Source organism: Halichoerus grypus, chromosome 3 (assembly GCF_964656455.1).
Source record: "Halichoerus grypus chromosome 3, mHalGry1.hap1.1, whole genome shotgun sequence".
NCBI lineage: Eukaryota > Metazoa > Chordata > Mammalia > Carnivora > Phocidae > Halichoerus > Halichoerus grypus.
This window is the reverse complement of record NC_135714.1, coordinates 17583030-17590888: the sequence shown is the minus strand read 5'-3', so window position 1 is coordinate 17590888 and position 7859 is coordinate 17583030. Positions and strand designations below refer to the sequence as shown.

Sequence of the window (7859 nt, the reverse complement as noted above, 5' to 3'; positions counted from 1 at the left end):
GGCAGACAGACACTTAACTGACTGAGTCACCCAGGTGCCCTGAAACAACTTTTATCTTAAAGACTATTTTGTCTGATACTAGTGTTGTTGTTGGACTCTCTTCTGGTTATTGTTTACATGCTGTTCTTTTACTTTCAATCTATTTGTATCTTTGAATCTAATATGTGTCTCTTGTAGGGTCAATAGCTGGATCATGTCTTTGTAGCCATTCTGCCAAACTGCTTTTTGATTGGAGTGTTTATTCTACTTACTTTTAATGTAGTTCCTGATAAGATAGAATTTACATCTCTCGTTTTGCTACTTCTTTTCTATATGATTTGTTTTTTTGTTTCTCTATTTCTCCATTACTACCTTCTGTTGTGTTAGATATTTTCTAGTGTTCCACTTTTAATTTCCTTGTGATTATTCTCTTATGTATTTTTTTTTTTTAGTTATCTTCTTAACAGCAACTTTGGAAATCAGATCCTCCCCCCGACCTAGAGTTTGTTGTTCCGTTGTTTGTTGTTTGTTTAATGACTTTCTGAACTAATTTTATCTATATCCTATGTTGTGTGTGGTCACTGAAGTCTCTGCTCAGTTAGCTTAGTGGTCAGCTAATGATTGGAAAGAAATTCCCTTAAATGCCTTGAGCAGTAAGTCGTTAATTGTTGCCCAGGGACTCTGTATAGTTTGTTGTGGCGTTCCTTCAACACTTTGACAATTTACAACTCCACTGTATCTTTTTCTTACTACTTGCAAAGAGCCTCAAGGTTAGCCAGGGGTGAAAGCTTAGGGTCTTCTCAGATCTTTCTTGGCAGGCCCATGGCCTTCTAGATCCCCAGGAATATGCCAGAGATTTTCAAAACCCTCCGTAGATATTTCATTCCCTAGGATTTTCGTTTAAGGTTTTTGAGAAGCCTCTAATGTCCCAATTTGTATCCCCAGCTCAGGCAGCTATGATATTAAACAATTGCTGCTGATTACTTTTGACAAATGCCCTGGGGTTAAGAATTTTCCCGTGGAGTCAGAGCCGAGTCAGGTTACCGGAGGACAAGTCCTGTGACTGGGGCATTTACAGGGAGCACCAGAGAGGTTAAATGGTGACAGTTCTCTGGGGATTGGGCTTTTTGCAGTGCTTCAAATCCATTCTGTCCCCTCCAATGTCTGCTAGACTGCTGGTTTTCACAGCTATCGTGGTTGTGACAATGCTAGTTTTCAAGGCTACTGCAAAGCTTGGAAGAGGAGTATGGGAATAATGTAAGTCAAAGCAAAGCAAATCTCACTTTTCTTACTGTGATAAAGCTGTTTTTACTTAATAAACACTCCTCATATTGTTTTTTTTTAAAGATTTTATTTTATTTATTTGAGAGAGAGAGAGAGAAAGCACAAGAGACAATAGGGTCAGAGGGAGAAGAAGACTCCCCGCTGAGCAGGGAGCCTGATGTGGGACTCAATCCCGGGACTCCGGGATCATGACCCGAGCTGAAGGCAGATGCTTAACCAACTGAGCCACCCAGGTGCCCTCTCCTCATATTGTTATAAGCCTTTGGTTAACTTCCAGCATTCTGAAAAAGTTGCTTTTGAAAATAGTTCATCCATTTTCTCATTGCCTTTATGGAGGCACGGAGTTTTGGAGGTCCTTATTCTGCAGTGGAAGTGTTCCTCCCCTACTTGAGATTTTAAGACTTAGTTTAGACATTATCTGTTCCACGAGATCTATCTTGGACTTCTAGGATGGACTAAATGCTCTGATGTTGAGCCCTCATTGTATCTGGGGCATATCTCTCCATAGCACTTGCCATATTGTAGTGAAATGATGCTTCTCTGTTACTGTTCTTCTTTCATTAGCCTGTAAGTTCTTCTAGAACAGAGACAGTGTCTCATTGCTCTTTGTGGCCCCTACTCCTTCTGCAGTGTCTGACCCAGCTTATTTATTCAGCTATGTCCTCTTTCTTTAGGTACATGCCAACTTCCCTCATTCTAAGATCATTCAAGGCAAATAAGAATATCATAGTAAAGGTTAAAATGAGTATTTGAGTGGACTCAGAGATAGGGAAATACATTTAGGGCTAAGGTTCATACTGCATATGATCTCATACAATTACCAGGCTTAGAATGAAAGTTGGCCTTGAGATGCCTAGGTACAGACCTCTGAGAAACTCTGGTTTCAAATATGGAGTTATGATTATAAAACAGAATGATGTAAAAAAGTATTACAACTTATATCTCCAAATATCTGTTATCCTTTTTTATGATCACTGTAGGAATTGGACTTATTTACAATAATATTTCCTCAACACAGATCTCTCCTTGGGAACCAGCTCTTGCCAATGTAGTCCTATTACTAAAAGTACCCTGCATCAGGCTACCCTGAACCCTTGGTTCACATTGAATTTGCCCCATCTCCTGTGCTCGGTCCCTCCCCTCAAAGGATGAAGATTTACTTATCAAAGTGATATGAGTGAAATACATACTGCCCGAGGACCAAATCTTGGTCAAAAGAGGCTCAGGGGAGACAGTCCCCTAAGTTGCTCATGGGGGCTCTGCCATACCTTTCTTGCTTTCTTTTTCTTTTCTCTTTTCTTTTTTTTTTAAAGATTTTATTCATTTATTTAACAGAGAGAGAGCTGGAGAGCACAAGCAGGGGAGCAGCAGAGGGAGAGGGAGAAGCAGGCTCCCCGCTGAGCAGGGAGCCCAATGCGGGGCTCGATCCCAGGACACTGGGATCATGACCCAAGCTGAAGGCAGGCACTTAACCAACTGAGCCACCCAGGTGCCCCTGCCATGCCGTCCTTTAGCTAATGTGCCAAGAAACTCTCTCTACTTGGAGTGGCATGGCCAGAGCAGCTAAGTGCCTGAGGATCCAGCCTCTTAATTTGTGGTACCGAAAGGATTGCCAAGAAATTAAGACAGAGTTAAACAAATAGCAAAAGGCATTTGCAGAGAGATTTAATTTCTTGCTCTCACACCAAACCGCATACTTATCTACAGAGGAAGGGTACGGTAGTATTTTAACAGGTATGAAGCCCTCTGAGATGTTGATGAAATGATCTGTAATACGGTTCTCATTATTTTGTGCAGCCTTGGCATTGAGCTCAGAGATTCAGAACCTAGAGTCTCTCCTTCATGAAAAAAAAAAAAAAAAGGACGAATATAAATTAACTCTTTCCTTCCCCCAAAGGAAAATTGAAAGGCTGGTGACTCAAGGTCAAAAGCTTTTAAATTTAATAAAGATGACTTCCTGGCCACCTGCTATGCCACAAGACTTTAAAGAAACAGTTACAATTTTTAGGACACATTCATGAGATGAACATACTGTCCCTTTGAATTTTCTTTTAAAAAAGTGAATAGTTCATAAGCACAGTATTATCAAACTGCTTAATTTCCATTTCTTTTAAAATCAAATTTTCTTTAAAAATGATAACATTTTGAGCGGAATTCTCCCCACAAACTTTGAAACTATAATGAAACTGCTCTTGGGTGAAGGATTAAGGAAATGCTTTTTTATTAATAACAGGAACTGACAGGGATTGGGAAGCTTTAAAATTCTTTCTCGTTGTTAATGGTAAGTGAGTCTAGGTGAAGCAGGTCAGATCCAGCTAAATTTAGAGCCAAGTCTCCAATTTCTGTAAAGTAGGATTAAAAATTGGAATAGTTTTATGCCTGGAACACCCTGAATATTTTTCTCTCCTTTTTATAGCAAAGACTTGGTATGTTTGATTGACTGGTAATGTTTTTTTCTTTGGTATATCTCAAGGCATAAAACAAAGAAATTTTAAGCAGTAAACAGTCTATTTTGAGTTTATTAAGATTCAGAAATAAGACAGAGAATCAAGAAGAAAAGAGGCAAGAAATATTATGAGAAAAGAGAGCATACAGCTAATGACAATATTCTTATTTTCTCTCCCATGAAAGATGATTACATGGGGACATTTGTCAAGTTCAGAGTTTACCTGGTAGCTCTACCAAATCCCAATTGTGTTCATTCCTTACCTAGTAGTAATCCATGGGTATTGGCAAATGACAAAGTCGACTAGCCTAAAAGGTTTAACTAGTTCACAAATCCATGGAATTTCATCTTTCATGTAATGAAAGTGAGACGGAACCCCCCCCCAAAAAAAGTGTGGTGATTGCTTTAGATTTGGCCAAGGCTGTGTCCTTCCTAGACTCCATAAGCGCCTGGGCACAGGGAATGATGGGGTGAGTCCATTGGCATGACAGGCAGAAGCATATTCCTATGCAGAATTTTGATGAGGGGAGGAAGAAGTGAGAAATACTAGCTTGATTCAAGAACAAAGCCTCAGAATCAGAGAGGAAGGAGATTTGGGGTACAATGTCTTTCTCTTAAGTTATCTCCCAGCCCAGTGTCATGGACTCATGTGTGAGTGTTCTGAAGAAAGGGCTACAAAGGAGTCAGAAGGGTAAGTGCATCAAATCCTTACTAAGAAGTGGGAGCACCAGAGGCCTGGCGCCAGGACCCACAGAGCTGAGTGTAGCATGAAGGTGGTGAGAGGCTATCTGCCCCTCACTATGGGGATGACAGCTGACAGCGCTCTCAGCTAAGATGGATGTCTTGAGACAATAATGTATACTAGGTGTAGAGGAAAAAAAATTAGGACTAATTTCCAAACAGAAGAAATGCTGGGCTGATGATAAGAATGTGGAAGCAGGACCGAAGGGCAGGAACAGAAACTGTGGATCAGCAACATCTTCCATGTTTGTTTTGAGCCATTGTAGTTTTCCTAGACAGGTGTCCCTAATTGTGGCGATGGCTTTGTGAGCTTGAGTCCTTGCAGATTATTAGAGAGTAATAACCATGGCAAAAGCCACCTTGTACCTGAAAGGACTAAAATGGTAAGCACCCAGGGAAAAACCTCTGAGAACCCCCAAGAGTTTATAAGAAAGAATACAATATTCAATAAGGGGAACTGGAGGTCTTATAATCATGGGTGGATGCAGAGTCAGAAGAACACAGTGTGAAACTCTGAATGCAGCCCTCATTTTATCACCAGCATATTGAGGCCAGAAAGAATTTTCTAGAACTTAAGGAAAATTGTCCCTCAATCCCTACAACCATTAAGCTTAAGGAGAAATAAGAACTTGAAAAAAACCTTATGCCTATAGTTAAAGATCACTTTCACTTATGTTTTGATGCATTTTTCACTAGGGCTGCTTTTAGAGGCCTTATTATTATCCTCACTGCATACACGAAGGAAATGGGCCTCAGTTTCCTCAAGTTGCTAAGGTTTCAAAGCTTCTGAGTGGGAGAGTTTGCATTAGCCCTCAGAGCTAATGAGTTGTTCTCTGAGAAGTGATGCTCCCTGTAGGATCCTACATGCAAACATCTCATTTGCATGAGGGCAGGTACCCTTTTTAGACCTCAGGTTAGGAATGAGTTTAAAACTTGCAAGAGCAGAGGGGTAATTGCAAAACGAAATTCCAGATGTATGAAGTTGTATACGATGGTCTTTAAAAACAATGACCGGAAGCAACCACTTTCCTTTTCTGGAGGTTGGAGCAGAACCAACGGGAACAGCAGGCTCGTGTGGTGGCCCCTGGCAGGCCCCTGGAGCACAACTGGGATGGGATGGGCATTGCTCGCAAGAGCCTGAATCAAAAACTATCTTTTAGAAAGAGAATCCTCACTCCAGATACTTGGGTCCTCCGGGGAGCCACCAGAGTAACAGAGAGATTGAGGAATCTCAAAGAATTATGAGATCAGTTTTTGGTTTGTTTCCGCTTTTTGTTGGTGGCTGCCTCAGCTGACGCTTAGTCAGTACCACGTAGGTTGTCTGACTTCTCAGGCATCTTGCAAAGCCCCATCTATCCTAACCACTTTCTATCCTCGGATGACATCGAGGCTAGTTCAGCTTCTCTCTGATGGTGTCTGTCATGGGTCTCTGATTGGCTAGTATTGCGGATTCAGCTGGGTGATCTAGAATGGCCTCACTCACACATCTGGTGGGTGACAAGCTGTCAGTGAGGTACCTCTGTTCTCCTCCATATTGTGAAAATTAATTGAGGAAAACCTCACTAAAGTGGAGTTGGGAGGTGACAAGGGAAGCCATACCACTTGATGTCAACTGAAGGAACAATTGTCAATCACAGGTCCCAATGGGGAAAAGGAGCATATTGCATCTCCTACAAGAAATCGACTACCCCTGCAACTCAGCCAAGGAGAAACTCTTGTCATTTTAAACTCTTGCTTTTCTCCAATGCACTTTTGTTTCAAACACCCTTCCCAATTTCCTCTTTCTTCTCCATAAAATACTGTTCCTCTCTTTTCTTCTTTTTTGTCGAACTTGCCTATAATTTTGCCATAGCTTGCTTATCTTGAATTGCAATTCTCCACTATTCCTGAATAAACCCATTTTTATTTGTTGGTAAAATAACTGACAGTTTTATTCTTAAGGTTAACTGTATGGACTTTCACCCTTTGGGAGCCTAGCTCAGGTTCATCCCCGTGTCTCCAAGTGCAGCAAGAGAGGGAAAGCCCCTACAAGCAAGCACTTTTTTTTTTTTTTTTTTTTAAGACTTTTTTCTTTATTTGAGAGAGAGAAAGCACAAGCGGGGGGCAGGGAGAGGGTGAAGCAGGCTTCCCCTGAGCAGGGAGCCTGAAGTGGGGCTCGATCACAAGACCCCGGGATCATGACCTGAGCCGAAGGCTGATGCTTAACCAACTGAGCCCCCCAGGTGCCCCATGTGCAGGCACTTTTAAGCCTCTGTTTGTTACTGTTTTCTTACTGAACCTTGACAAATCCTCCTTCTTAACTCAAACTCCAACAAAATCCCATAATATATGCTGATGCAATTAATTTTTAGAACTCCTAACTATGAAATTTCCAAACATAAACATTGGTAGAGAAAATAGTACAGTGAAACTCTGTGCGTAATCCAGCTTTAATAACTAATTATACATCGCTTCTCGGCCTTTTGGCTAAGATCAAGTGTAATAACTAATTATACAATGTATATCTTAATTCTACATGGTCATTTTAAACTGCATGCTGTGGCATAAACTGCTCGTTCTCCCCCAGATCTACTCACCTCTTCTATCATAATAAAAGCCCAGATTTACATCTCAAAAGAGAGACTACATTTTCTGTTCTAAGTTATAGCTGGATGCAACCATATGATTCATTTCTAGTCAATGGGATATGAGCAAAGCTTCTAGGTGTGCCCTTGATGGGTGTAACTGGATATAACTTGCAGGGGTGCCCTGAAATGGAAGCAGCAGCTCCGTCCCTTTCCCCCTCCCCTTCTCCGTGTTGGAGACAAGGAAAGGAAGCCACCCTGGACCAGAGGCCAGGGAACGCTCATGGGCGTTACATTCCAAAAGGACTTAGCAGAATGGAACTGCTATACCAGTTTGAATTATTATGCAAGAGAGAAACATACCTCTATCTACCTCATGATTTTTGGCCCTCTGGCTTAAACCGCAGTTTACTTGGGTCTCTGTTAGCAGCATAAAAGCCAGCATCCTAACTGATAGTCTTGATAAACTCCCTATGATGCTTGGAGAATAAAAATCTGATCCCATATATTGTCACTTCTGTGACACTTCTGTGATTTGGTGATGGCCATTGTATTTTAGCTCAGCAGTTACATTACAATTTCTCCTGTTCTTATTTAATATTTTCTGAGTGATTATTATATGCCAGGCACTATTCTAGATGTGAGGACTCCATCAGTGAACAAAAAGAGACAAAAATCCCTGCTGTCAAGCTTATATTCTGTTACTGACTGAATGTTTGCATCCCCTCTCCCTCATTCCTATGTTGAAGCCCTAACCACACACCCCCACTGCCCCCTGCCCCCCTTCATCCCCCAACCCCATGTAAAGGTATTTGAGGTGGGGCCACTGGGATGTAATTAGGTTT

At 41.4% G+C, this 7859-nt stretch overlaps 1 pseudogene; it reads left to right on the top strand.

The window, feature by feature from the left end:
- The first annotated feature begins 6896 nt into the window (after nt 1–6896).
- On the top strand, nt 6897–7027 carry LOC118522233 (U2 spliceosomal RNA; annotated as a pseudogene).
- Nucleotides 7028–7859: the final 832 nt, after the last annotated feature.